This window comes from Nycticebus coucang, chromosome 18, assembly GCF_027406575.1.
Source record: "Nycticebus coucang isolate mNycCou1 chromosome 18, mNycCou1.pri, whole genome shotgun sequence".
NCBI classification, from domain to species: Eukaryota; Metazoa; Chordata; class Mammalia; order Primates; family Lorisidae; genus Nycticebus; species Nycticebus coucang.
Window position 1 is genome coordinate 10,123,030 of NC_069797.1, and position 14,435 is coordinate 10,137,464.

The 14,435-nt window shown below is 41.7% G+C and overlaps 1 protein-coding gene across 4 annotated transcripts in view; it reads right to left on the reverse strand.

The window, feature by feature from the left end:
- The window catches only part of SPECC1 (sperm antigen with calponin homology and coiled-coil domains 1), a 358,846-nt gene that overhangs the window by 109,707 nt on the left and 234,704 nt on the right, over nt 1-14,435 (reverse strand). The gene's annotated exons all lie outside the window — the stretch shown is intronic.

A 14,435-nucleotide genomic window follows, 5' to 3' on the forward strand; every position in this document is an offset into this window, starting at 1 on the left:
TGTGGGCACCTGTAGTCCCAGCTACTTGGGAAGCTGAGGCAAGAGAATCACTTAAAGCCAAGAGTTTGAGGTTGCTGTGAGCTGTGACACCATTGCACTCTACTGAGGGCGACAAAGTGAGACTGTCTCAAAAAAAAAAAGACAAATTTATTTTAACATATTGATATAATTATAGCAGCATCTCTCCTGATTCTGTTGCAAGTTTCTCTGACATTTACTCATTTACTGACAAGTATGTACTGAATACCTAATATATGGAAGAAATCACGATGCTAAAATTCTATATAGTATAAGAGGAAATAAACTTGAAATGACAGCCTGAGTAACTTTGTCATGAGTACAACCCATGTTGTTTTTGTTTTGACATCTAGCTTGGCTATGGCAAAACTCCCTCTGCTTAATTCTTGGCCCTGCTATGAACACATACTGCAAATAGATGGTTGTATTCATTCTTACTGGGCTAAATTTGAATTATTACTATTTCTTTTTGAAATCCTGCTCTGCCAAGGGAGTGGTGGATATGCTAGTTTATTTATACTTCTATTATAGAAAAAAAAAGCTAATGGAAAACTCCAAGATGAGGATGAAAATCTGTATTTCACCTTGAGGAACTTGGGGAGCGTCAGAAGCAGGGCCGTGAGGTCATTGGAGGGAACGTCAGCAGCAGCGGTCTTCCCCCCGGTGCTTCCCAGAGCTTACCCAGGAGAGAGAAATGCTGGGATGAGACGGGGGCTCGGTCCCATGACAGGAGCACGGGAGAGATGGCACTCAGGCCTCACCTCACCGAAGCTATCAACGTGCCCAAGGAGAAAATGAGTCCATTACAAGGGGCAGGGATTCAGGCAAGGAACCCAGAAGAGGCAGCAGCTGTCGGCAGGTCGCTAGGGAGAAGTGGCCCTGCCATGGGGTCATAGGTACCAGTAGGGATCAGAGCCACAGGTTCCCAGATCTATCTCCCCTAGCAAGACTGCCTTCCTCAAGCCATCCAGTCGCCTCCCAAGCCTGCCCCTTTTCTCATGGTTTCCAGAGTAGAGACCTGGGGAGGGGAGGCCCAGTAGACATGGCAACATGGGAGTTCCAGGCCACATGACGGTCATGGCTCACGTAATAAAGGATGCAGAAGCATTCTGACTTTGTCATTTAATCTCCGCCAGCCTCAGCCACTGGCACACCATGGGCTCAGCACAGATTGCCTGGGGCCTTTGGCCTCTCCCCAGCTGCCACCCACCTCCTCACGCATGGCTCGGCTGTTGACTGAAATGTGACATTCCTTTGCCCCAGCATCACATCACAGCATAGTCCTTGGGTACATCAAGGGCAGTGGACATTTAGTTGCCAGAGAGCGGGGTATCATCGGTCTGACTGCGGAAGACTGGCTGCTCCTCCACGCAGTAGCCCCATCAACCTCCCACAGCAGCTGGCTGTCACTCAGACAGAAGTGTCCCGGAGGCTGAGTGTCTGGGGCAGGCAAGGGGCTTGCACATGAGCAGTCCTGGGTGACCTGCTACAACAGAACCGAGTGGTCTAGAGAGCCTGTGAGAAGTAGAGCCTGTAGCCGAGACTAAAAATTTAAGGAGGGGCGGGTGAGTAAGGGGTGGGGTGCAGGGTCCATTAGGCAGACAGAGTTCCCAACACCCCAACGAGCACATCCATCCAGGAAAGAATGGGGGTAGCTGAGCCTGGCAAGGAGGGAGGTGGGGAACAGGCTGGGGGTGACAGTGGGATTGGGTGCCTGGACCAGGAGTTCAGTGTGATGGGGAAGGGTCTGTACAGTCAGATCACTGAGTTCTCTGGGGAATAGCGCAGGCATGGAGGCCAACGGCGCTCATTACCCACCCCAGAGCCAGCAGTCCTAGCCCCTTTTCTCCTGCCTAACAGAAAACCAATTTTGTCCAGGAGTCAAGGTGTGATCTTGTGATTTTTTTTTTTCATTGTTGGGGATTCATTGAGGGTACAAGAAACCAGGTTACACTGATTGCATTTGTTAGGTCAAGTCCCTCTTACGATTGTGTCTTGCCCCCAAAAGGTGTGGCACACACCAAGGCTCCACCCCCTCCCTCCTTCCCTCTCTCTTCTCTTCCTTTCCCCATCCCCCCTCCTTCTTTCTCTGTCTGCTCTCTCTTCCCCCACCCCAACCGGGACCTTAATTGTCATTAATTGCTCTCACATCAAAATTGAGTACATAGGATTTATGCTTCTCCATACTTGTGATGCTGCTTTACTAAGAATAATGTGTTCCACTTCCATCCAGGTTAATACAAAGGATGTAAAGTCTCCATTTTTTTTAATGGCTGAATAGTATTCCATGGTATACATATACCACAGCTTGTTAATCCATTCCTGGGTTGGTGGGCATTTAGGCTGTTTCCACATTTTGGCGATTATAAATTGAGCTGCAATAAACAGTCTAGTGCAAGTGTTCTTATGATAAAAGGATTTTTTTCCTTCTGGGTAGATGCCCAGTAATGGGATTGCCGGATCAAATGGGAGGTCTAGCTTGAGTGCTTTGAGATTTCTCCATACTTCCTTCCAAAAAAGTTGTATTAGTTTGCAGTCCCACCAGCAGTGTCAAAGTGTTCCCTTCTCTCCACATCCATGCCAGCATCTGCAGTTTTGAGATTTTGTGATGTGTGCCATTCTCACTGGGGTTAGATGGTATCTCAGGGTGGTTTTGATTTGCATTTCTCTAATAGATAGAGATGATGAACATTTTTTTCATTTTTGTTAGCCATTTGCCTTCTTTAGAGAAGGTTCTATTCATGTCTCTTGCCCACTGATATACGGGGTTATTGGCTTTTTCATGTAGATTAATTTGAGTTTTCTATAGATTCTAGTTATCAAGCTTTTGTCTGATTCAAAATATGCAAATATCCTTTCCCATTGTATAGGTTGTCTATTTGCTTTGGTTGTTGTATCCTTAGCTGTACAGATGCTTTTCAGTTTAATGAAGTCCCATTTGTTTATTTTTGTTGTTGTTGCAATTGCCATGGCAGTCTTCTTCATGTCTGAAGAAGTCTTTCCCCAGGCCAGTATGTTCCAGTGATTTTCCTATGCTTTCTTTGAGGATTTTTATTGTTTCATGCCTTAAATGTAAGTCCTTTATCCATCTTGAATCAATTTTTGTGAGTAGAGAAAAGGAGTGGGTCCAGTTTCAGTCTTTTATATGTAGACATCCAGTTCTCCCAGTACCATTTATTGAATAGGGAGTCTTTCCCCCAAGGTATGTTCTTGTTTGGTTTATCGAAGATTAGGTGGTTCTAAGTTGTTGGTTTCATTTCCTGGTTTTCTATTCAATTCCAAATGTCTATGGCTCTATTTTTGTGCCAGTACCATGCTGTCTTGACAACTATGGCTTTGTAGTACAGCCTAAAATCTGGTATGCTGATGCCCCCAGCTTTATTTTTGTTACAGAGAACTGCCTTAGCTATATGGTTTTTTTTCAGGTTCCATACAAAATGCAGAATCATTTTTTTCCAAATCTTGAAAGTACGAAGTTGGTATTTTAATAGGATTAGCATTGAATAGGTAGATTGCTTTGGGAAGTACAGACATTTTAAGAATGTTGATTCTTCCCAGCCATGAGCATGGTATGTTCTTCCATTTGTTAATATCCTCTGCAATTTCTTTTCTTAGGATTTCATAATTTTCTTTATAGAGGTCCTTCACCTCCTTTGTTAGGTATATTCCTAGGTATTTCATTTTCATTAAAGCTATGGTGAAGGGAGTTTTGTCCTTAAGTAGCCTCTCATCTTGACTGTTATTGGTGTATACAAAGGCAACTGATTTGTGGACATTGATTTTATATCCTAAGACATTACTGTATTTTTTGATGACTTCCAGGAGTCTTGTGGTTGAGTCTCTGGGATTCTCTAAGTATAAGATCATGTCATCAGCAAAGAGGGAGAGTTTGACCTCCTCTGTTCCCATTTGGATTCCCTTTATTTCCTTGTCTTGCCTAATTGTATTGGTTAAAACTTCCAGCACTATGTTGAAAAGTAATGGTGACAGAGGACAACCTTGTCTGGTTCCAGTTCTAAGAGGAAAAGCTTTCAGTTTTACTCCATTCAATAAAATATTAGCTGTGGGTTTGTCATAGATAGCTTTAATCACTTTCAGAAATGCGCCATCTATGCCTATACTCTTCAGTGTTCTAATTAGAAAAGGATGCTGGATTTTATCAAATGCTTTTTCTGCATCTATTGAGAGGATCATATGATCTTTATTTTTGCTTCTGTTAATATGTTGGATAACGTTTATGGACTTGTGTATGTTAAACCAGCCTTGCATCCCTGGGATGAAACCTACTTGACCATGATGTACGACTTTTTGATGATAAGCTGTAATCTATTGGCTAGGATTTTGTTGAGAATTTTTGCATCTACAAGTTATTAATGAAATTGGTCTGAAATTCTCCTTTTTAGTTGGGTCTTTTCCTGGTTTTGGTGTCAGGGTGTTGTTTGCTTCATAGAATGTGTTGGGGAAGATTCCTTCCTTCTTAATTTTTTGGAATGAATTCTGCAGTATGGGAATAAGCTCTCCTTGAAGGTTTGATAGAATTCTGGTGTGAAGCCCTCTGGACTAGGGCATTTTTTTGTTGGAAGCTTTTGTATTGTTTCTTTAATCTCAGTGCATGAAATTGGTCTGTTCAGAAGCTCTATCTCTTCCTGGCTAAGTCTAGGGAGAGGGTGATTCCAAATATTGATCCATTTCCTTCACATTGTCAAATTTCTGGGCATAGAGTTTCTGGTAGTATTCAGAGATGATCTCTTGTATGTTTATCTGTGGCATCGGTTATTTCCCCTTTATCATTTCTGATTGAAGTTATTAGAGATTTTACTTTTCTAGTTATTCTGGCCAAAGGTTTATCTATTTTATTTACTTTTTCAAAAAACCAACTCCTTGTTTCATTAATTTTTGGAGTGATTCTTTTGTTTTCAATTTCATTGATCTATGATTTAATTTTGGATATTCCTTTTCTTCTGCTGGGTTTAGGCTTAGATTGTTCTTCTGTTTCCAATTCCATAAGATGGCTTGTGAGTTTGTTGATGCGCTCTCTTTCTGTTTTTCAAATGTAGCTATCTCCAAGCGATAAATTTTCCTCTGAAAACTGCTTTTGCAGTATCCCACACGTTTTGGTAGCTTGTGTCATTATTGTTGTTATGCTCAAGGAAGTTAGTGATTTCCTGTTTTATTTCTTCCTACACCCATCTGTCATTCAACAGAAGGTTGTTTAGTTTCCATGCCTTTGTGTGGGGTTGAACGTTTTTGCTAGAGTTGAGTTCCACCTTTAGTGCCTTGTGGTCTGAGAAGATACAAGGTAAAATTTCAATTCTTTTGATTCTGTTGAGGTTTGTTTTGTGTCCTAGGATGTGATCAATTTTGGAGAATGTTCCATGGGGCGATGAGAAGAATGTATATTCTTTATCTTTGAGATAGAGTGTTCTCCCCTGTTTCCCTGAAAATAAAACATCCTCCGAAAATAAGACCTACTTACAGTTTCTTTCTGGATGAAATATAAGGCATCCCTCCCCCGAAAATAAGGCCCCCTCAGGCTCTGTCTTGGAATGAAAATTAATTACCGTAAACTGGTTGCTAGGGCTGCCCCAACTGGCGTCTAGCAACCAGTGACGTTACGCGGAGTCCTGATGTCACTGCTGTGTGGAGGCGGAGCGGAGGTCGGAGTGAGCAGTGAGCGCAGGGCGGGAGAGAGGAGGAGACTTTCGCAGATGCGTGTAGAACAGGAGGATCAGAGTGGATGGGACACGGAGAAGGTGGTGAGTGTTGGTCTGTCTCTGGTGACACTGCCTCATGCTCGCGGCCGCCCTCATGATGACTGAAGGTAGGATTCACAGTTTGTCTGGTTTGTGTTGACAACTACCATACCGTATACAGGTAATAAATTTCCTTTATTTTCATTTAACAATAAATGTATACCGTATTCTTCTTCATGGAAAAATAAGACATCCCCTGAAAATAAGATTTAGTGCATCTTTGGGAGCAAAAATTAATATAAGACACTGTCTTATTTTCGGGGAAACAGGGTATATCCATCTATCAAGCACAGTTGTTCTAGGGTCTCATTTAAGTCCCTTATATCTTTGTTTAATTCTGTTTAGAGGATCTGTCTAGCTGTGTAAGAGGAGTGTTAGAGTCCCCTGTTATTATGATATTATAGGATACCATATTGTTCAGACTAAGATCTGTTTCAAAAATCTGGGAGCATTTAAATTGGGTGCATAAATATTTATTTATTTTATTTGTAGAGACAGAGTCTCATTTTATCGCCCTCGGTAGAGTGCCACGACATCACAGGACTCACAGCAACCTCCAGCTCTTGGGCTTCCGCGATTCTCCTGCCTCAGCCTCTCGAGCAGCTGGGACTACAGGCGCCCGCCACAACGCCTGGGTATTTTTTTGTTGAAGTTCGGCCAGGGCTGGGTTTGAACCCGCCACCCTTGGTATATGGGGCCGGCACCCTACTCACTGAGCCACAGGCGCCACCCAAATATTTAAAATGGAAACATCTTCTTGTTGTATTTTTCCCTTGACCAATATAAAGTGACCATCTTTGTCTTTTTTGACTTTAGTTGCTTTAAATCCACATGTATCTGAAAATAAGATTGTAACTCCTCTTCTTTTCTGAATTCCGTTTGCCTGAAAAATTGTCTTCCAACCCTTAACTCAAGAGTTTTAATTAGTCTTTTGAAGCTAGGTGTGTTTCCTACAGACAGCAAATGGATGGCTTGTGCTTTTTAATCCAGTCAGCCAATCTATGCCTCTTCAGTGGGGAATTCAAGCCATGAACATTTATTGAGATAATTGGTAAGTATGGTAGTGTTCTATTCATCTTTCTTTGTGAGAGTCCATTGCTTGGTTTTATCTTTTGCATCAGTGTGGAAGGTAGGTTCTGTCCTTTAACTGCTGAGTTCTTACTTTGCTGCTGATCTATTGTGGTGGTCAGTGTGTAGAACAGGTTGAAGTATTTCCTGTAGAGCTGGTCTTGTTGTGGCGAATTTCCTCAATGTTTGTATATCGGTAAATGATTTGATTTCTCTGTCAATTTTAAAGCTTAGCTTAGCAGGAAATAGAATTCTGGGCTGGAAATTGTTCTGTTTAAGTAGATTAAAGGTAGATGACCATTGTGTTCTTGCTTGGAAAGTTTCATTAGAGAAGTCTGCAGTCACCCTGATGGATTTGCCCCTGTAGGTCAACTGGAGCTCAATCCTGGAAGCTTGAAGAATCTTTTCTTTTGTCTTGACTTTGGACAGGTTCATCAGAATGTGTCTTGGAGAAGCTCAGTTAGAGTTGAGGCAACCTCATATCCCTCTGAAAGGAGTGTGTCAGAATCTTTGGTGATATTTGGAAAATTTTCATTTATAATATTCTCTAGTATGGCTTCCATTCCCCTGGGGGCATTCTTCTTCCCCTTCTGGGATACCTTTCACTTGTACATTTGAATGCTTCATAAAGTCCCATCATTCTGTCAGTGAACATTCTGCTTTCTCTCTCTTCTTTTCTGCCTCTTTAACTATCTGAGTTATCTCAAGAGCTTTGTCCTCTACCTCTGAGATTCCTTCTTCTGCATGGGGTCTAATCTGTTGTTGGTACTTTCTATGGCATCTTTAAGTTCCCTAATTGACTGCTTCAGTTCCTTCAGCTCTGCTATATCCTTTTTATATTCTTCATATCATTCATCCCTTATTTGATTCTGTTTTTGGATTTCCTTTTGGTTATTTTCCACTTTAGTAGTAGTTTCCTTCATTGTTTCCATCATTTCCTTCATCGTTTCCAACATGTGTATTCTAAATTCCCTGTCATTTCTAACATTTCTTTATAGGTGGAATCCTCTGCAGTAGCTACCTCACGGTCCCTTGTGGGGGTTACTTTGGACTGGTTTTTCATGTTGCTGGGATTTTTCTACTGATCCTTTCTCTTGAGTGATTTCTTTTATCTGTTTCCTGGCCCTAATTTTCCTTTCACTTCCTCTTGTTCTTTAAGTTGCTGTACGTCTGGACCAGGGTTTCAATGAGTCAGCTGACGGTGGGATTGACTGAACGAACATGCGCAACCACTTGCCAGTTCTCCATTGCCTTTGTCCTCCTCCTGGGGTGCAGAAGTCTCTTGCTGACTCCCTGTGTCCTCAAAGGGATGTTTATGGGCAGATCCCACTAGCCAGAGATGCCTGGAGTCTTGTCTCCTCAGACTCACTGTGCCCAGTTGCAAGGAAGCTGTTACTCGGCTGCCATCTCGCTCCTCCCCAATCTTGTGATTTTTTGAGAGAGGTGGGCTGGGGAATGCTTCTGGGAGGCTTCTGGGGAGACGCACCCTGCCATGAGCCACCAGTGTGTGGGGCGGAGGGGCTTGGTGGTGTTCAGCAGGACAGCCAGAGTCACTGAGCCACCAGGCCAACAGCCTGGGCGAAATGGAGCCCATGGCCCACCCATCTCCCCACATCAGGTTCCAGGAGCAGGGGGGTGTTCCCTAGCTTTTGAGGCTGATGGTGGGGCTTTTTGCTTCCTCCAGTCCAGAAGTATCATCTGCATTACTCCCAGACCACCCAACTATGTAAACCAGGTTTTCAGAGGCCTTAAATCCTATAAAGAGCTGATTCTGATGTCCTGGTTTATAGGGCAATCTACTCACCATACCTTTCTCCCAAATTTCAGTTCTGCCAGTGACTCCTCTCCATCAGTTTGGCTCCAGGACCCACACTGGTTCCAATTGTTTTTGCCTCTACTGGTTCTCCCTGCCCATGCACAGTGAGTGTTTATTTATAGTCCCCTAATCTTCTGGAAGAAAACCCCAAGTTTCTAGAAACAGGACTAAGTTCTACCTATAAGCTTCCAACCTCAGGGGGGAAAGTAAATATTTTGCTTCTAAAACTTCTAGGTTTTAAGTCTAGTAAAGATATTTAAACTTGAAATCAACTGAAAAGATGAAATTTTAAAAAAGGATTTAAAGCTGGATTGTATTATAATCTAGAAAAACAGTAATTCCATGCAAATGTGTGTTGCTTGCTGGCTGGGGCAGGCACGAACGAGGGTGGTGCTAGCAGGAGGCGGCTTTGGGACTCTGGATATCAGACCTTTCCTCAGAGTGGTACATAAGTATCTCATAGATTATATGATATACATATGTCATATACAGATTAAAGCGAAACGCATGCTGTGTGTATCAGAGACTGGGAAGAATGTAGATATTAGCAAACTGCTAAACGCCATGTTGAAGAAAAATCCTACAGAATACCCAATTTCTGTAGAAGTTCTATTAATTTCTCATTGACTTGCATGAGGCAGAGACCTACCTCCTATTTTAAAAAAAGTAAATTTGGGCTGGACACAGTGGCTCACACCTGTAATCCTAGCACTCTGGGAGGCTGAGGCGGGTGTATTGCTTGTGCTCACGAGTTTGAGACTAGCCTGAGCAAAAGTGAGACACCATCTCTACTAAAAACAGAAAAACAGAGGCAAGAGGATCACTTGAGCCCGAATTTGAGGTTGCTGTGAGCTATGACATCACAGCACTCTACCCAGGGCAACAGCTTAAGACTCTTTCTCAAAAAATGAAAAAGTAAATTTGAAGATTTTTCAGAGGCGAATAGTGTCTGAGTCACTTAACTAACTTACCTAACCTGGAAACTTAAATAAATTTACCAAATCTATTAGATTATACGATGCTTGCTACTACTTTTACACTTTGTAAATAGGTTATTCTGCTCTTTTCTCATAATATTCACCTTCTGCCAAGAATTGGAGTGGATGAGCACAGTCCTCAGGGGCAAAAGTCATTACCTGGTGACTAACAAGACATTAGACTCACATGTGCTTTAGATAGTTACATTTGAAGGTTCTACACAGAAATGTTCAGAGAAACAATTGAGAGCTGAAGAATTAGGATTTGCCCCAGGAATGCAAAGGTGATTTAACACCAGATAATATATTTTTTGTGTATTTTACTTTATTTTTTTTATGTATTTTTTTTTTTTTGTAGAGACAGACTCTCACTTTATTGCCCTTGGTAGAGTGCCGTGGCGTCACAGCTCACAGCAACCTCCAGCTCTTGGGCTTAGGCAATTCTCTTGCCTCAGCCTCCTGAGTAGCTGGGACTACAGGCACCAGCCACAATGCCCGGCTATTTTTTTTGTTGTTGCAGTTTGGTTGGGGCTGGGTTTGAACCTGCCACCCTCAGCATATGGGGCCAGCGCCCTACCCACTGATCCACAGGCGCTGCCCTTTACTTTATTTTATTTTATTTTATTTTTTGAGACAGAGTCTCCAGCTGTTGCCCTGGGTAGAGTGCCATGGTGTCACAGCTCACCATGGGTTTAATTTTCTTGCTTCAGCCTTCCGAGTAGCGGGGACTACAGGTGCTGCCACAATGCCTGGCTATTATTTTTTATTATTGTTGCAGTTATCATTGTTGTTTTTTAGCTGGCCTGGGCTGGGTTAGAACTCACCTGCCTTGGTGTATGTGGCCAGTGACCTACTCACTGAGCTATGGGCACTGCCCAACACTAGACAATCTTAGAAAGTCCATTATTGTAATTCACCACATTAACAAATTAAAGGAGAAATGGCTGGGCAGAGTGGCGCAAGCCTGTAATCCTAGCACTTTGGGAGGCCGAGGCAGGAGGATAGCTTGAGCTCAAGAGTGCAAGACCTGCCTGAGCAAGAGTGAGACCCCCATCTCTACTAAAAATAGAAAAATTAGCCAGGCACAGAGGCAGGCACCTATAGGCCCTTTTTTTTTTTTTCCCCAGGTACTTGGGAGGTTGAGGCAAGAGGATAGCTTGAATCCAGGAGTTTGAGATTGTTGTGAGCTAGGCTGAGGTCATGGCACTCTAGCCTGGGCAACAGAGTAAGACTCTGCCTTAAAACAAAAACAAAATACAGAAGAAAACTGCTATGATTGCATAAAAACTATCATTATTGTGTCAATAGATGTAGAAAAAATTAAATTCCCATTCTTTATTTAAAAATAAGCCAAACAGGGCAGCGCCTGTGGCTCAGTGAGTAGGGCGCCGGCCCCATATACCGAGGGTGGCGGGTTCAAACCCAGCCCTGGCCAAAAACTGCAACAAAAAAATAGCCAGTTGTGGTGGGTGCCTGTAGTCCCTGCTACTTGGGAGGCTGAGCCAGGACAGTCACCTAAGCTCAGGAGTTGGAGGTTGCTGTGAGCTATGATGCCATAGCACTTTACTGAGGGCGATAAAGTGAGATTCTGTCTCAAAAAAACAAACAAACAAAAAACCAAAAAAACCCAAGTAAGCCAAACAAACCAATATACATCTTTGAGCAATCTTTACATAACGTAATAATGGGTATGTACTAAATGCCTACAACAAATGTTCTTAATGATGAAATGTGAAATGCTCCCCTTTAAGTCAGGTACAAGGGCAGGATCCATCCACCACTGCGCTCTATCCAACACCGCACAATGTAAAAATTAGTCACTGGGTAAGGCACGAGGACCTGAACCAACCCTGCGCCATGGTTTTATGCCAGAAACGATTCTGTTGTCTTGGACACGAGGCCCTTGAAAGTATCACTATTCGAATTCACGTTTGGGGTGGATTAGCTGATACTCTGCAGTGAGTCTATTCAGGGGTCTGGGTCTGACGATTTCTACAGCAGTATAAAAGGGCAGGACGATCAGTATGTTACAGATTCAGTGCCTGTCAATGTCTCTGTACATATAAGATAGCACAAAATCACGGACCTCGGATCTTGGTATATATTATAAGGAAAGCCAATGTGATATCATGGCCCCTGTCTTTACCTCAAATTCTTACCTAAAAATACTATCTGGAAAATTATCTGGGATCTTTTCCATCCCACTGTCTCCCACTGTCAGTATTTGATAGTTGTATATTCATTCATTTATTTATTTATTTTTGAGACAGTGTCTTACTTTGTTGCCCAGTGGGGGCATCACCATACCTCACAGCAGCCTCCAACTTTTGGGCTCAAGTGATCCTCCTGCCTTAGCCTCCCCAGTAGCTGGGACTATAGGTGCATGTTACCATGCCTGGCTAATTTTTCTATTTTTCTGTAGTGAAGGGGTCTCACTCTTGCTCAGGCTAGTTTCCATCTCCTGACCTCAAGCAATCCTCCTGCCTCAGCCTTCCATAGTGCTGAGATTATAGGGATGAGGTACTATACCTGGCTGAGAATTTGGTAATTCTAGTTAGCAGATAATTAGATATGAACTATGTGGACAATAACAGCTTGATTTTTATAAGATAAATCACAGTTTGGTTTTCAACCTATCTGTTGTGCCATCTGTAGAGACAGAAAACATTTTCCCTTTCCCCCAAATTAGATTAAGTTTATCCTAGAAGATTCTAGATTTTATTGTCTTAATTTGGCCAAAGCTACAAGAAGGGGCAAATTCGTACCTTTGAATGCTTTCATTATCAACCAAGAAAGGACAAAGTCGAATGAACAAAAAATCTTACATAAAAAACTAGGAAGAAACTAAGGAAATATACCAAAAAAAAAAAACAGGATGAAAATTAATAAAGATGAAATAAATTAATCAGAATAGCTCAACAGCAGAACTGATAAACGAATCTAACTGGTTCTTTGTGTTCATGGAATGTAGACAGACATACTCTATTTTTCTGGACAGAAAGATTAATTATCATAATCAGGTCAATGCAAGTTTGCACGCCTGCCTAAACATGTATAATCTGATAAAAAGTCTGGAAGGACAGAACGCAAAATGGTAAGCTTTTTCTCTAAGCAGTGAGATTAAAGAAATATTTATATTCTTTTTTATACTTTCTGTATTTTCTAAATCTTTGGTAATAAACAATATGTCACTTTATGAATAGAAAAAAAAGCTATTTTTTTAAGATGCCAAATTATTTCTCTTTGATCCACATATTTAATGAATGTGATGCCAATCAAAATACGTAAGAGACAGATGAGGAACTGAGGGAGCTCTTTAGGAAGGTCCACCTGGGAGAGTCAACATTTTGCAAGAGTAATTCGTAACCTTAAAACAAAAAAAGAATAACCTTATTCTACAAAACTTAATGCAGACCTTCAGCTATCAATCCATAGTTCAAATGAGTGCCTGGCTAGTAACGTTCAATGAACTCGTTTCCGTACATTCGGTGCAAACTCCTAAGGACCTGTCACTATGACCATCAGGCAGCTGAATGCAGAATCAGGTTGCAACTGGCTGATCTTAAAGACAGACGAGGCAGTAAAGAAAAATCTCTATATTTTGATTCTTAAAACAGTGACAACCCCTGAAATAAGGCAGGAAGACGTTTTCAACCTCTCTCACCCATGGACCCCTACATCTCAGACTCAGAGCTTGGAGGAAGCAGGAATCAGGAAGCTGTCTCTCTGCACCTTCAGGACTGCTCTGTGAGGTGGGCAGAATATCATAAATCACCGTAAGTCTTGCATCATATAACAAAATTCCAGACTGATTAAAGAATTTTTTAAAAAATTTAAAAAGTGATTATTACTTAGCTTGATCTTAGGCTGGGGAGGATCTTCCCAAGCAAAAAAAAAAATGGGGGGGGGGCTAGGGATTAAAAAAGGAAATAAGTAACAGATTTGAATGACATTAACAATTTAATATCAAGTGTTGGCAGGGGTTAAGGGAAACAGACGCTCCCACAAACTGCTGGTGAAACACACTGGCACTGTATTTCTGAAGAGCAATCTGGCTGAATGTGTTGGAAGTCTTTAAAATGTTTACACTCTTTGACTTAGTAAGTCAACGTCTAGGAATTTCTCCTAAAGAAACACTCAGGGAGATATAAAAAAATGTATTCACAATATTGAAAGACTGGCGAGAACGTAAATGTTCAACAAAACATATATGTCAACAACCAGGGACTAGTAAATATGAAATATTTATATAATAAAATACTACCCAGCCTTTAAAATAATGTTTAAATGTTTAAGAGAATATTTAATGATGATAATATACTGAAAAAAAGTTAAACACACAAAAAGTTAATAACGTGTACAGGATGACCCTCTTATAAATTGTTCTTTAACTTGTGAGATACATGTACACACACATATCTGTAAGAAAACACCAAAATAATGGTTCAATGGGAAAACTTACTAGTAGCTAACGCATGCTAACTAATAGATGTGGCTAACTCACTCAATCTTCACGATTCGACTCAAGTTACCACGTCTTCCAGGAAGTCCTCCTTGCACTACCCCCATCTCTCCCTTATTACATCAGATGTCTCTTCTTCTCTTTTTTTTTTTTTTTTTTGCAGTTTTTTGGCCAGGGCTGGGTTTGAATTCGCCACCTCCGGTATATGGGGCCAGCGCCCTACTCCTTTGAGCCACAGGCGCCGCCCACCAGATGTCTCTTCTTTGCACTGGACTCTAAGATATTCTTAATCATTGCATCATATGTTCTTATTTGATTCATTACACCCCCACTACACTTTG